The sequence below is a fragment of the Equus caballus genome, chromosome 3 (assembly GCF_041296265.1).
Source record: "Equus caballus isolate H_3958 breed thoroughbred chromosome 3, TB-T2T, whole genome shotgun sequence".
Classification (NCBI taxonomy): Eukaryota; Metazoa; Chordata; class Mammalia; order Perissodactyla; family Equidae; genus Equus; species Equus caballus.
The window spans coordinates 10382519-10398735 of record NC_091686.1 but is presented as its reverse complement, the minus strand read 5'-3'; the positions used below and the strand labels follow the sequence as shown (position 1 = coordinate 10398735).

Here is a 16217-nt window from a genome sequence, read left to right as displayed (position 1 = left end):
TGACACCAAAAGCACAGGGAACAAAAGGAAAACAGATAAATTGGTCTATAACAAAATTAAAACTTTCGTGTCACAGGACACTATCAACAGAGTGGAAAGGCAACCCATGAAATGGGAGAAAATATTCGCAAATCATATACCTGATAAGGAGTTAATATCCACATTATTTAAAGAACTTCTATAAATCAACAACAAAAGCAAATAACGATTAAAAAATGGACAAAGGACTTGAATAGACATTTCTTCAAGGAAGATATAAAAATGGCTAGTTTGTACATGAAAAGATGCTCTATGTCACTAATCATTGGGGAAATGCAAATCAAACTCACAATGACATACTACTTCACACTCACTAGGATGACAATTATAAACAAAAACAAAAACAAAACAACAGAAAACTAGAAGTGTCGGCGAGCATGTGGAGAAACTGGAAGCCTTGTGTGCTGCTGGGGGGAATGTAGAACGGCACAGCTGCTGTGGAAAACAGCATGGCGGGTCCTCGAAAAATTAAACACGGCATTGCCATATGATCCAGCAATGCACTTCTGGGCATATGCCTAAATGAATTACAAGCTACGGACGGGACAGATATTGGTATACCCGTGTTTATAGCAGCATAAATCACAATAGCCAAGAGGCGCAAACAATTCAACTGTTCATCCACAGATGAACAGATAAACAAAATGTGGTACGTACATACAATGGAATATTATTCAGCCTTAAAAAGGAAGGAAATTCTGACATATGGTATAACATGGAAACTTAAGGACATTAGGTTAAGTAAAATAAGCCAGTTACAAAAATACAAATACCGTACAATTCCACTCACACAAGGTACCCAGAGTAGTCAAATTTATAGACACAGAAAGTAGAATGGTGGTTACCAGGAGCTGGCGGAAGGGGAGAGTAGGGAGTTATTGGTTTTTTTTCAGATTGGGACCTGAGTTGACATCTGTTACCAATCTTATTTTTCTTCTTCCTCTTCTTCCTCTCCCCAAAGCCCCCTGTGTACATAGTTGTGTATTTTAGTTGTGGGTCCTTCCAGTTGTGGCATGTGGGACGCCGCCTCAGCATGGCCTGATGAGCGGCGCCATGTCCACGCCCAGGATCTGAACCTGCGAAACCCTGGGCCACCAAAGCAGAGCGCATGAACTTAACCACTCGGCCACGGGGCCGTGCCTGGAGAATTATTGTTTAATGGGGACAGACTTTCAGTTTTGCAAGATGAGAAAAGTTCTAGAGATGGATGGTGGTGATGGTTTCACAACAACGTGAATGTACTTAATGCCTCTGAACTGTACACTTAAAAATGATTAAAATGGTAAATTTTATGTTATGTAAATTTCACCACAATTAAAAAATAAATAAATAAAAATTAAAAACATTAATTTGAACAAAATTTGCAAATTAAAAAAATTGTTAGTTTCTTAAAAAAGGAATAATTTTTGAGAGAGAAACTTAAAAAATAAAATGCAGGGGCTGGCAGAAGATTGGCAACAGATGTTAGCTCAGATGCCAATCTTTGAAAAAAGAAATGTGTTTAAAAAAATAAAATAAAATGCAGTGGCCAGCCTGGTGGCATGGTGATTAAATTCGTATGCTCTACTTCAGTGGCCCGGGCTTCACAGGTTCTGATCCCAGGTGCGGACCCATGTAAAATAGAGGAAGATTGGCACAGATGTTAGCTCAGGGCCAATCTTCCTCACACACCCAAAAATAAATAAAATAAAATAAAATAAAATGCTATTTAAAAGCATCATGGGGCCGGCCCGGTGGCGCAGCGGTTAAGTTCGCACGTTCCGCTTCTCGGCGGCCCGGGGTTCGCTGGTTTGGATCCCGGGTGCGGACATGGCACTGCTTGGCAGCCATGCTGTGGTAGGCGTCCCACGTATAAACTAGAGGAAGATGGGCATGGATGTTAGCTCAGAGCCAGGCTTCCTCAGCAAAAAAGAGGAGGACTGGCAGTAGTTAGCTAAGGGCTAATCTTCCTCAAAAAATAAATAAATAAATAAATAAAAGCATCATGTTAATGCTTACCAATTCTGAAAGATAGTATTCTCAACAGTATTTTCAGAATTTCTCTGGGGGCGAGCACTGTACCAGATACTGACTAGGATATTGTAGATGCATAAAGCACTACCTAGGAGAGGACGATGCCAATGGGAACATAAGACATTGTGTGTGCAACGAGGGAGAAACAGGAAAAGGCTGGATGAGATTGAATTCAACTGAGAGTCACGGAGAATCATGCGAGAGAAGAGAAAAGTCCCAGGAGGGAGGCCTGGGCTAGGGGCGTAAAGGCCTGAAGATGAGAGGCAGGAAAAGTCGTGACATTGCTTTGAATCTATGAATTCAGTCTTCAATTTGGAGCCATCTCTATTTATTCAATCAAACAACAAAATCTTATTAAACATCAACTGCGAGTAAAGAGGGGATTACAGAATTTACAAAAATGAATATAACATTTTCTCTGCCCTCAAAGAATTTATAATCTAATAAAGGAGCTAGGGTATACATACAGAGAGTTATTTTTTTTCATATATATATATTTTTTTATTAATGTTATGATAGATTACAACCTTGTGAGATTTCAGTTGTACATTTTTGTTAGTTATGCTGTGGGTACACCACTTCCCCCTTTGTGCCCTCCCCCCACCCCCCCCTTTTCCCTGGTAACCACCAATCAGATCTCCTTGTCAATATATTAACTTCCACCTATGAGTGGAGTCATATAGAGTTCGTCTTTCTCTGACTGGCTTATTTCACTTAACATAATACCCTCGAGGTCCATCCACGTTGCTGCGAATGGGCCAATTTTGTCTTTTTTTATGGCTGAGTAGTATTCCATTGTGTATATATACCATATCTTCTTTATCCAATCATCAGTTTCTGGGCATGTAGGTTGGTTCCACGTCTTGGCTATTGTAAATAATGCTGTGATGAACATAGGGGTGCAAGGGACTCTTGGGATTTCTGATTTCAGGTTCTTAGGATAGATACCCAGTAATGGGATGGCTGGGTCATAGGGTAGTTCTATTTTTAACTTTTTGAGAAATCTCCATACTGTTTTCCATAGTGGCTGTACCAGTTTGCATTCCTACCAGCAGTGTATGAGGGTTCCTTTTCCTCCACAACCTCTCCAACATTTGTCGCTCTTGGTTTTGGATGTTTTTGCCAATCTAACGGGTGTAAGGTGATATCTTAGTGTAGTTTTGATTTGCATTTCCCTGATGATTAGCGATGATGAACATCTTTTCATGTGTCTATTGGCCATATTTATATCTTCTTTTGAGAAATGTCTGTTCATGCCCTCTGCCCATTTTTTGATCAGGTTGTTATACAGAGAGTTATTTTTAAAAGCTCTTTTATCAAACAGATTATGGCTATTAAAAAAAAATCCCAGAATATTCTGAAAACTCACCATTCCTTTGGTTTTCACATCAGAGGAACTAAGTTGCGTCAGTGTCCCAAAGAGCTCTCTCTGGGGCCCTGGTCGTAAGAGGTTCCAAGGCAATTTCCGATGTGCACAGTCCACGGAGCTGGTCTGAGTCACTCGGGATGCAACGGAAAAAATCCCTAAGGCAACATGAAATCCGCTGCCTCTAGCCCAGCTGTGTTACCCAAGGTGACCCAGGCAAGTCGCTAACCCCTGCTTCTGTCAACCGAGGGAGCTGGACCTTCTGAGTTCTTCCTTTCCAACTCCAACCGTACCACAGCCACTGTGGTTTTCCTCGAGGCAACAAAATAGAGCTCAGTCAATGTTTGAGGAAGGCAAACAAAGGGGAGAAGGGGCCCCCAGCAGTGGGGAGGTGCCCCACCCTGCCAGCGAGGGGAGGACAGAATTCTCTCCCAGGAGAAGGGTATGAATGAGACCAGCAGACGCTCCATCCAGGTGTTTCCTCCTGCCCAATACTTTCCCCTAACTTCACGGATGTTATACAATCACGTTTCCAGGTGTGCTCCTGGAAAACGTCATCCGTGCTCAAAGTAGAGATGCCTATTTGCATCTTCCCAAACAAAAGAGTGTGCCGTACTTCTGACTTGTGCAAACCTGAAAGGGCTGTGTGTTGATCATCTTTCAAAAAATCATTTTGGTTATAGTTTTCCACTTTGAAGTGTGGATTCTTGCACTTTCATTTACAATTCAAGCTTACAAACACTACCTTTTGAGAATCTACTCGAATTGACCATGACGAGGTTTAAACACCATTTTTGTAAAGGGCTTGTCTTTGCCAACCTCGCTTATTTCTCCAGTCGAGAGATTTGAAATATTATCCCCAGTTTCCTCTCTATGCCACGTGACTCCCCCCGACCTCTGTGAAATAGCGGTTTTGGAGGCTGTTTTGTTTGTTGTGACAGCAGCAGAGAGTTTCTATCAATAGAACCTCACCTTTGATCTCCAATACAAAAACAGACGCTCCGGCTAAAGTCACTTCTCAGTCTCTTGGGTCTGTGGCCCATCCATAAGATGCTGCAAGGGACACCGAAGAGCAGCTCGAACCCCATGTTTCAGTGACACAGAAACAATGTTCCACATGCTGGCCCCAGTGAGGGTGACGGCTGCAGACATTTTCCCGCAGGGCCAGGCAGCCGGCTCAGCCTCTACTTGGAGAGCTTGTTTCAAAGAAAGTCCGGGTGCTAAGTCGTCTTGGAAAATGAGGCAAATGGACTTTTGGTGGTGAAACAATGCATTTTATACAGAAATTGAAATATAATGATGTACATCTGAAATTTATATAATGGTATAAACCAATGTGCCCTCAATAAATAAAAAGAAAAATATGAGGCAAATGAAAAAGCCACCTGATATCAACGAAAAAAACCACCAAAATTGTCATTAAAGTTTTAATAAGTTGAATTTCGTAATCAATTAAATCTTCAATAAGTTGACAAAAGCTAGCAGTTTTCTTTCTTTTTTAAAAAAAGCACTTCCTTCTAAAACCAGTGATCAGAAACCAAGGAAAGCGCGTTTGCTTGGGAGCATTTTTCTCCAGCTGTTTGCAAATAGCAGCTTCTCGGCCAAAGAATCCTCGGGGTAAAAACCTTTTTATGTTCATTTTCTCGAGCCCCACGTCTGGCGGCCCTTTTGAGGAATTTGAAGGCAGAATGCTGCGAGCAAGACTGCCCCCTGCCGGCCGGAGTGGTCACCGCACATAAGCTCCCCCGTGGCATCTGGTTGGCCGGGTGGCTTCGGGAGGGAAATATTTAACTCCACGTGCTCACCGGCTGTACTTTGTTGCACAGTGGAGGAGAGCGAATGTGTATGTGATCGCCCCGGGAAAGAATGAGCGCTGCCAACTTGCCCGCTCGAGGAGAGAATGTTCCCATTTCTGTTGCAACTTTCCTGGAGTCCTCTAAGCCTCTGGAACAACTTGTCCAGAACAAATAATGTTTCACAAACTCATCTTGTGAAACAGAAGCTCCAAAAAGATGTACTTTTATTGATTTATGAGTTATTAAATTTTAAAGATCAACCTAACCCATAACTTCTTCACAAATCACGTCGCTCTGGGGGCCATAGGAATGACTAGACCCCTCGTCACAGGAAGTGGGACATCGCCAGTGGCCAGTTTCTACCCAGCACTGTTTGACTCAGTCCTGGGCTAGATGTCGTGAGCCACGAGGTCCCCCGGGTCCTTCGCCTCAAAGACTGCACAGTCTAGCAGTTAGCTTGCATCATGTTCTATTTTTTAAACACACCCAGTGAATATCTTTTTTAGATCCTTCTTGCCACTCTGGGTGGGTACAGCATCTGTGCAGATTACAGGTCATTTCTTTCCCGACATAGATTTTTCATGAGAATATTTGTAATTTAGAGCACACACTCTGAAGTCAGTGAGATCTGCGTTTGCATCCCAGCTCCGCTACCTACTAGCTGTGTGCCTTGGGTGAGTTGTTTAACCTCTCTGGGTCTCAGTCTTCTCATTTTTAAAATGTGGATAATAAATTCTGCCTCACATGGTAGCTGCGAGGATTAGATAAGATAATAATATGCGTCAACACATTGAGCAGAAAGTTTGGCCCATAGTAAAAATAAATAAGTGTTAGAAGTATTTCTGTATCCAGATGAAATGTATTAAACTGGCTTTGCTCCCTGACTTGTGGAGACAAGAGTATTTCTGAAAGTTTTGCCTTTTATTTTAAAGTGTTCGAGCACTTTAGCGCCACTTCAAAGTCTTTGCTTCTCCGGTTTTCCAGGTCTCGGGGAGGGACGTGGCTGCTGTCCCTGTGTAAGAGGTCACACCGGGTAAGTTTGTGAACGCTCACAGAGCTCCCGCGATGTCCTTGAATTTGACACTGGTGCCAGAATTGATACAATTTTGGTCTCCCTGAATAGCCAGTGCCTGAGGACTTTAATGTTTTGAAGGTGGAGAAGTGCCGTTTGAAAGCTGTTGGCAGTTGTCTGTGTCTGGAGGGTGAGGGGTCACGTTTGGCATAGTCTCTGCTTGGGGAAATCACCAGGATGGGCCTTCAGTCATGCACAGGACGGACAACTGTGTGGTCGCTTGTAAACAGGATATACCAACACCTCAGACCAGCATGTCCTGTGGAGCCAGGTGGATGGAGGGGGCATCTATAGCCCAAATATGTCCTCACAGAGTTAGAGGGCTTTGGGCCTTACATGTCGGTTTGGACTGCACTGTCTCTAGGCATGATGATTTGTTCTTAGGGGATGTGGGTGCCCAAGAATCACCCCCAGGAGATGGGGAGCAGAGGCTGGCCCAGGCAGGAAGGAGGAGGAGCATCTCGGCCTCACCTAGAGTGGGCTCCAGAAGAACCAGCGAGGGTCCTGGGGCCCTGAGCTGGGGAAGAGAGGGGCCTCTCTCAGAGGGAAAGGGGGTTCCTGGACGTTAGAAGCACAGATTGTCACAGGCACTCCTGAGCCGACAGGTAGGCTGGCCTGTCGATACAGAGGGAGGAGACACCAAGGAGGAGAGAGGGCCAGGGAAAGACTCCTTGAGTCTAAATCAAACTGTCCTGAGCAAGGCCTGGGAATCTGCTAAACCAGAACCACTGCCTGGGGACCACCGTTCCAGTTCTGTGGTTTGCAACCTTGGCTGCATGTTAGAATCATTGGGGGAGCTTTTCAAAAATATAGATGTCCAGTATATACCCAAAGGATTGAAAATAGATGTTAAACAAACACTTGTGTGTCTGAATGTTCATAGCAGCACTATTCACGTTAGCCAAAAGGTGGAAACAACTCATATGTCATTGACAGATGAAGAGATAAACAAATTATGGTATATCCATACAATGGAATATTATTCAGCCTTAAAAAGGAGTGAAGTCCTGATACATGCTACGACATGGATGAACTTTGAAAATATTACGCTATGTGAAAGAAGGCAGGCACACAAGGTCCCATTGTCTATGACTCCTTTTGTATGAAATATCCAGAATAGTTAAATCCACACAGACAGAAAGCTGAGTTGTGGGTACCAGGGGCTGGGGTAAGTGGGGATGGGGAGTGACTGTTTAATGCATCTAGGGTTTTATTTAGGGTGATAAAGATGTTTTGGAACCGAATAGTGGTGGTGGTTGCACGACACTGTGAGTGTATTAAATGCTACTTTAAAATGGTTAATTTTATGTTATGTGAATTTCATGTCAATAAAAAAATTATAATTATAATGATACTTAAAGAGTATATAAATGCCTAGGCCCCACGGCAGACCAACTAGACCTGAGCCTCTGGGGGTGGGACCAGACGCGGATGTGTTTCGAAGCTCCCAGGCAATCCCAGGCTGCAGCCCAGGCTGAGAACCACATTCGCAGGGGATTTGCCACCAATTTCTCAGACTGGTAGCACTTGGCTCACACCCGGTCTCTCTCTAGGTCTCAATCAGGTGTCCCTTCCTGCAGAAAGTCGTCTTCCAGGGTGCTCCCTCCTCCCGCCCCTGACCAGCAAGATGACAAGCTCTTTCCCCTGATGCTGCATGACACCCAGGACACATTTCTTCGAGAGCACTTTCTGGACTCGGTTGCTAGACTTCGAGCTTTCTGGGGGCAGGCACCAGGCCTTCCTTCTAGCTCAGTTTCCCCAGGGCCCAGCACAGGGTCTGGTACAGACAGGAGCCTAAGAGCTGTTGAGTGAATGAAGGAATGAGTGAGTGAACGAATGAACACTGAGTGGGTGAGTGAGGGAATGGGAGCCTGCTCACCTGTCGCTTGTGTTTCTTCCATGCACTTAGCTTGCCCAGAGCATTCGTGACAGGACCTCTGAGGGGTTCCTTTGGGAGCAGGACTTCCATCTCTCCTACAGGTTTATTCCGGCAACACTGAGTAGCTTCAATGCTGGAGGCTGGAAGATGTTTCGAACTTCTTGATTGTCAGCCTTCTCCGCCACGACATCCTGCACACTGGACTCACCTGGGGAACTTTAACCAGTGATTGAAGCTGATGCCTGAGTCCCACACCCAGCATCTGATTCAGCTGTTCTGGGTGGGACCAGGGCGTGGAGGTTTTTAAAGCCCCCAGATGCTTCTAATGTGCAGCCGAGGTCACAAACCACTGCACAAATGCTTGGTTGCAGCATTCCTGAGTAATTTTATTTCTAAAACTCACAAACCACTCAGACACTGACCATACTATTTCCTTACATGGAAACAGAAGGATGTTTAGCACAACCGTGATAGACCCCTTGACTTTGCTCTAGAATTTGAGGCCATCTCCTTGAGCGTTAGTGGCTCCAGGATCAGAGTGCCTCCGGGGGAGATGACTCGCGCCCGTCCACTGACTGACCCAGGCCATCCTGCGGGTGAGGGACTGAAGCAGCAGCTACTGAAGCAGCAGCTTGTTCTGTCACGTAGCTTAACGCTGCTGAGGGGAGAAATCTCGAGGGACTTGAAAAAGCTGGAGGATTATCTTTCTTTCCTAGCCTGTAAGTAAACAGCGAGAACAAGATGAAGGCAGCCTCATAACCTGACATTCAAAGCGTTTCATGTTCGCTCAGGTGGCATAGTCTATTAAGATGCGACAAAAGCACATTTCATATTTACAGCAAAAACATTTTTAACTCCATATGCTTGTTTTGTTAAGATGATTACACCTTGCTGTTGAAGAAACAAAATGCCTAAACTCCTTGTTTTAATTAAATAAGCTTAAATATTTGTTTTGGGTGATAATTTGCTGGTAGTGTTTGTTTCTCTTAATATAATGTGACAACAAATAATTCACTTAAATATTCATGACTCATTCTCAAGTTAGATACGATCCTGTCCAATGACTTCACAAATACTAGTTTCCCTTAGTTCAGATTTTTTTCTATTATTATGGTAAAGTACACAACCAAATTGGCCATTTAAACCATTTTAAAGTGTCCAGTTCAGTGGTGTTCAATAGATTCACAATGTTGTGCAACCATCTAGTTCCAGAACTTTGTCATCAGCCGCAAATCCATTAAGCATTCTCCATTCTCCCTCTCCACATATTGCAGGATTCCCTTTATATGAAATGTCCGGAACAGAACAATCCAGAGAGACAGAAAGCAGATTAGTGGTTGCCAGGGGCTGAGGGTGGGGTGTTGGGGAGAAATGGGGAGCTCCCAAAGGAAAACCATGCTCCCCAGCCCCGCTTCCTGGGTAAACTGGGTTGACGGCTGTGTTTTGTTTCTCTTTCTCATCCAGGAAAGAGCGTTGTAAGAGCAGGCATTTTCCTCTGAGTGCAGCTCTAGCTCTGTTCATTTTGATATGTAGTGTTTTCATCAGTATTATTTCCCACATAGTTTACAAATTTATTTTTTGTCCCACAGTAGTTTGATAGCACGTCTGGACATTCTCAAAGGGTCGACGTTTCGCTTCTACTTGATAGTTTATTTCTAGGTTTATGGTGTTCTGACCAGAGAATGTGACTTGTACTATTTCTAACTTGTTATGTATAGTGGGTTTTCCTTTGGCTTCATTTTTTGTTTTTTTTGAAAGATTGGCATCTCACCTAACGACAGTTGCCAATCTTCTTTTTTTTTGTTTTTCCCGAATCCCCCCAGTACATAGTTGCATATTTTTTAGTTGTGGATCCTTCTAATTGTGGCACGTGGGATGCCACCTCAGCCTGGCCTAACAAGCCGTGCAAGGTCTGCACCCAGGATCTGAACCAGGGAAACCCTGGGCCACCAAAGGGGAGCATGCGAACTTAACCACTCGGCCACGGGGCCGGCCCCTGGGTTCATTTTTATAACTTCTTCTATTCATGCTTGAAAAGAAGTCTACCCTTTTCAAAAGAGAGTTTAGAATATTGAGTTTATTGTTAATTATATTATTCTTTCAGTTTATTAATAAATATATTATTAATATATAATCTTTACATAATATTAAAATACTCTAATTATTTAAATAATTATAATATTAATTATATTATTGTTATCTTTAACATTCTTACTTTTTCCCCCCTACCTAGCCCCACAAAGACTGAAATCAGCGAGGAGAATCTGCCAGCACTGTTTTACTCCTGTTGGTTTCCCTTAGTTATTGCTGCAGTTTGTCTTTTTTTCTTTTTGAGGAAGATTAGCCCTGAGCTAACTACTGCCAATCCTCCTCTTTTTGCTGAGGAAGACTGGCCCTGAGCTAACATCCATGCCCATCTTCCTCTACTTTACATGTGGGACGCCTACCACAGCATGGCTTTTGCCAAGCGGTGCCGCGTCTGCACCCAGGATCCAAACTGGCAGACCTCAGGATGCCGAAGCAGAGCACGTGAACTTAACCGCTGCACCACGGGCCGGCCCCTGCAGTTTGTCTTTATATATGTAACAGGATGCTAGAATGAGACTCTCATTTCAGCTTCAGCAGAGGCACCAAAGTCGGGTGAGATCAAGGCAACATAAGCCAAGAACCCCATAACCTAAAGTGAGGGGCAAGACTGCCTACGCAGGACAGGCTAAGAGGCTGTAAAAATGTACGGTGTAGAAATTACACTTTAATTAATCTTACAATTAGGAATAGATGAGGTAAAGTATTAAAATAATTTATAGTACATTTATATATATATTTTTTTAAAGATTGGCACCTGAGCTAACATCTGTTACCAGTCTTCTTTTCTTCTTCTTCTTCTTCCCAAAGCCCCCCGGTACATAGTTGTATATTTTACTTGTGGGTTCTTCTGGTTGTGGCATGTGGGACGCCACCTCAGCGTGGCCTGATGAGCGGTGCCATGTCCGCGCCCAGGATCCAAACCGGCGAAACCCTGGGCCGCCGAAGTGGAGTGCGCAAACTTAACCACTCGGTCATGGGGATGGCCCCTGTATATGATATAACTTTATGCTATTGTTAAGATACTAACATATTTAAAATATTTTGATGAATAATGATATGGAAAAGATCATAACATGTTATTAATTCTAACTTTATGAAATAAACACATATACAGAAAAAAGATGGGAAAGAAACACCCTGAGATTCTAGGTACTTTTTCTTTTCTTGACATTTGCCTGAATTTTAGAAATTTTTTACAATGGATATATATTAGTTTCTTTTTTAATCCTTATTTTATTATTGGGAAAAAACAGTTGTTTTTTTTTTAAAGGATAATTCAAATGCCCAAGTAATCACCTTCTATGCTATTGCTCTCCAGCTTAAGACCAACACATGACTGAAAAGCACTTGATTTGGGGGTCCATCTTCCTGTCACTCAAGGCCCCAGAGGAGGGCGGGGCCATGGCCCGGCTTCACTAGCCGGCAGTTTTCAGAGCAGGTTCTATGGCTTGTTTTCCCAGGAAACGGCCGGAACATCCCAAGAGGATGTGGAAAGTTTGCCTACTTTCTCGTGTATTTATTTGGGCCTGATGCTGGGACTAATGCACTAGCTCTAGCTTTATGTTTAATCATGGCTCAGAAATCCAGTTACCATGGATACAGAGGGCCAAGATGATGTCACTGTTGCCATTTGTCTCATGAGCTGGTTTAAACTAACCTTTAAAACTTATGCTTAATTATCGTTACTGCCAAAATAGGCCCCGAGGGGACGTGCCTTAATCAATTCATATTTTGACGATCGTTTCCTACTGTCCTTATCAGGAAAACTGATTTCCTGGGTCTGCTACTGAATCCACACTGGGCCTCTCGGACTTGCACATTTTCCCAATCCACGTAAGACAAAAATCCTTATTTGCATCCTGCCTGCTACCTGGAGGGACGGAGTGAGAGGAGGTGCAGGAAGAGGTGGCCTAGTTCCTTCTCTTGGTCCTTCCACTCTCCCCTTCAGTGGATCACCGTCTGGAGCAAAAGAGGGGGTGAGACGGAGACTGTGCTGATTCAAGGCACGCCCCACTTCTTTCTGTTTCTCTCCTTAACACAGCAATATCTTTTTAAATAAATGCTCTGGAAAGTAAATTCTATAATGAAATTACATCTGGTTTAATTTTTTAAAAAGTAAATCCTCACAAATCACGCAAAGTGTCAGGCATGCGCCACGCTGCATGCCCACAGGCACAGCTGCGAAGCCTGCAGCCCACAGCTTCAGCTGGACACACATCTTCGTTATTCCTTCCTTGAACAAATGTCCTAGAAATTGAGGAACCAGCAGCGAACAAAAGAGACAAGGAAACAGCCTCATGGAGCTTTGAATGGGAAGGCCACAAGGAAACGAATACTCTCAAAAGTACCTCTACCATCCCCTGGTGTCAGGTGCCATGGGGGAGGACACGGGGTGCTATGAGAGCCTACTTCTGATCTACAGGGTGGAGTTGGGGACGGGAGGTTCAGGCAAAGTTTCCCTGAGGAAGTGACATTTGAACTAAGACCTGAACATTGGCCCTCCAGATTTTCCATAGACAGATGATTTAGGACGGTATTCATGTTAGAGAAAATGACAATTGCTCATGTCAGAGAAGAGGAGGTGATGAATAGTGCTCCTCCAAACACTCCTTTATCACCAGTACTGGACATGATGAATGAGGTAATCAATGGGAGCAAGTGCAAAGGCCCTGAGGTCAGTCTGCTAGTGGGACATGCAGATAAAAGATCTAAGCACAGATTATTATCATTGTAAACCAGTGGTTCTCAAACTTCTTGGCCTCAAAACCCTTTTACTCTATCAAAATTACTGGGGACTCCGAAGAGCTTTTGTTTATGTAGAGTCTACCTATCAAAATTAAACTACTATTAGAAATTAAAACAGAAGATTTAAAACTATTATTTAAATGCTAATTCTTCAAAAAATAATAAACCAATTACATGTTGACATAACACATTTTTGTGAAAAATAACTATATTTTCCAGAACAAACACATTTGGGAGAAGAGTGGCTTTATTGTACATTTTTGTAAATCTCTTTAAATATCTGGCTTAATAGGAGACAGCTGAATTCTCATATCTGCTTGTGTTCAAGCTGTTGCAATGTTATTTTTGTTGAAGTAGATGAAGAAAATTTGACCTCCCACAGATAAGCAGTTGGAAAAAGTAGGATATTGTAATGGCCTTTTTAGATAATTGTAGGCATCCTTCTTTGATCCTATACCAAAACTTAACAATTGATAGTTTTCCCTTAAAGGTTAGTTGCAGTGTGGAATCTGAAACTGTAACGATGAATTTTCTGTACTTTGTTATATTTCAATACATTTAAACATAAATGGATTGCTCTTTGCATGGATCTTTCACCCATCCATGATTTTGTAACACCATGTTTTGGTCATTTGGAAAATATTCTTTTTTTGCTTTTAGCAGAGTTTCCAAGTGTTTTCGTTATATAAGATTTAAAAATCATGTTCGTTAATATCACCACCAATGTCGTCAGAAAAGTATTCAAGTGTTGGGAAGCTGTCAAGCTCACAGTGCTCGATACAAGTTTTCCAACTGCTAATTTTCACTCGAAAGCTCAAATTTTATGATTGCCAACAAATATTTCAGCAGTTTTCCTTGAAGGGACAGGCTCCCTTCTTTTATTTTCAAGAAAATGTCTGCCAAACACTCAAGTCTGAATTACCACAGTCAGCAAGTTATTCTTCCAAGTAAAAATGATGCTCCATAATACACACAGGGGCTAGTTTGGCTGGTAACTCAACCATGAAGTGCTTTTCCTTGCGATAACCATGGTCCTCAGGTTTGCAGGAGAAATGTTGCATGCTGACTTCCTATTTCATCAGGCAGAATATTTTAAAAAGCATGTACTCAAAGGCCAAGATTTAATATAATTGATAATTGTAATGGCTTCATCAAAGACATTATTAAATGAAAAAGAAATCTTTTTTTCCCCTAGGAGTGTGTGATGGTGAAGAACCAGGCCAAGTTCGTTTTTAGGTCCCTTTTGCTGTGTTACTTTCAAAACATATCTCAAATCCCACCACTTCTCACTAAACCCCCTCCCTCCTTGCTCTGAGCCCTGCCATCTCCCTAGGGTTGCCGCAGCAGCTCCTAACTGGGACCCCGCTGCCGACCGGCAGCCCACAGCCTCCGCCCTGTGTCCTGACGCCCATCCAGAGGGAAGGCGCACCCCGCATCCCGCAACGGCCACGTGCGTTCTTCCTGGCACTTGTGGTGGACACTGTATCTCGCCCCTCGTGGTTTTCTTTTTTGTCTTCACTGCCAGAAGGTGTGCTCAGCAGGCAGGGACTTGGCTTGGTCGGTGCATCTAGAGCTGCGTCCAGCACAGAGCAGGTGCTCAAGAAGCATTTGGCGGATGAACGAAAAAATGCATGCTCAGAGACGCCAGAGCCCAGCCCTCCCTGACGACCCCCCCAGACCCTCGCCCTCCTTGCCCCTCCTCTCCCTCCCCGCCTTGTGCTTGAGCACCAGGCCCTGTGCTTGACCCTAGAACATAAGGGCAAATGAGACACAGTCTCTCCCTCGGGAATCTCACGTTTCCATGCAGAGGACACACATGTCCACAGATGATTCTCACGTCCCTGAGCGGATAAGAGCCCAGGACTCGAAGTAACAGAGACCTGGGTCAGGGTCTTGGTCTTAAGCTTCCTGAGCCTCAGTTTCCTCATCTGTAAAATGGCAACAACAATAGTACCTAATGCTTAGGTTTGTTGTGAGAATTAAATGAGCTAATAATATAACAATGTCTCACATATTATTAATAGTAGATGTTTTAAGCGGTGAAGGTGGAATTTGAGTCTTAAGGCCTATGTATTAAAAAAATACAGAATTCACCAGAGTCGGGGACAGGGGTCGGAGTGTGTGGGAGGAACTTCCAGGAGGAGGGCAAGTGGGACAGTGCCTGGGGCAGAGCTGACGTGGTGAGAGGTGGTGAGGTGGGTGTCCCAGGTGGGGGGTCATGGGATGATGCTGGAGGGGCATGCAGGAGCCTGAGGGCAGAGGAGTTTGCGACCCCTGCTGCAGCGCTGGGCTCCTTGCCTTGGGCGGGGAGGGGAGGCCTCGACAAAGCTGCCTGATGCAGGACGGCTGGCGCCTGAGGAGGGGGGATTGGAGGAGGCAGGGAGCCCAGTGAGGGGGCAGGACCCACAGGATGCGGTGGCAGGGGTGGGGGCAGAGGTGAGAGGGGCAGAGAGGAGGCTGCGAGGAGGAAAGCCTGCACTGGGGAGGACCTCAAGTGCTGGGCTGAGGGCTCGGGCCACAATTACCACACACTGCTTACTTCTTCCCCATCCCCCAACTGCCAGTTGGGTTTTCTGAGTTGACAATTTCCTGTCCTTCTGTCCGTCTCAGTGAGGTGACAGGGATGAATCCACGGTGTCTGTTTCTGCAGTGAGGAGAATATCTTAACAGCCAGTCTCACAGATGGGTCGCCTGAGTCTTAAATTGTTTTATTTTATACTGAGGGACACTTGGGGTCCTTCCTTAGTTAGTTAGCTGGTGGTTTAGACACATCACATGTTGTTCCCAAAAAGAGCTTCTCATTCTAACTCTTATTCAGTAAGTGCTTGCTGGCCAATGTTAAAGATATGATGAATTTTTTGAAGTACAATAATTTTTGTTGATAACTACTTATAAGAGAATTTTTTAAAAATCACTTCTGCTCCTTTGAGCTCCACAGTCGGGCCGGAAGGACTGGCGCCTGCATTCGGTAAACGTTCCTTACTGCATAAGAGTAACGCGCTTATTCAAGAGAAAGTACACAATTAAATGAAGCCCAGAGCCACCGATTCCCACCTCCTCACCACCCTTACGTTCGTAATCTACTCCTCAGGGGTGTGGACGTGGTCTGCCAGGCATTTCCCGCGCCTCTCTTTTTATAACAGACTTAAAAAACCCAAAACAAGAAGTGAGCTGGCAGTCTACAGCGTGTTTTGTAGCTTGCTTTTCTCCCTCGACAAC

General features: G+C 44.0%; 2 long non-coding RNA genes across 2 annotated transcripts; one reads left to right on the top strand and one right to left on the bottom strand.

The window, feature by feature from the left end:
- Positions 1-5749: 5749 nt before the first annotated feature.
- Positions 5750-12155, top strand: LOC138923571 (uncharacterized). Its single transcript, XR_011437329.1, has 3 exons — positions 5750-5888; positions 6199-6247; positions 12015-12155. It is a non-coding gene; the product is annotated as an uncharacterized lncRNA (long non-coding RNA).
- Positions 12156-13227: 1072 nt separating this feature from the next.
- On the bottom strand, positions 13228-15660 carry LOC111772767 (uncharacterized). The gene is made up of 3 exons (XR_011437330.1): positions 15538-15660; positions 14428-14926; positions 13228-14068 (listed from the first exon to the last, which is right to left on the bottom strand). It is a non-coding gene; the product is annotated as an uncharacterized lncRNA (long non-coding RNA).
- Positions 15661-16217: the final 557 nt, after the last annotated feature.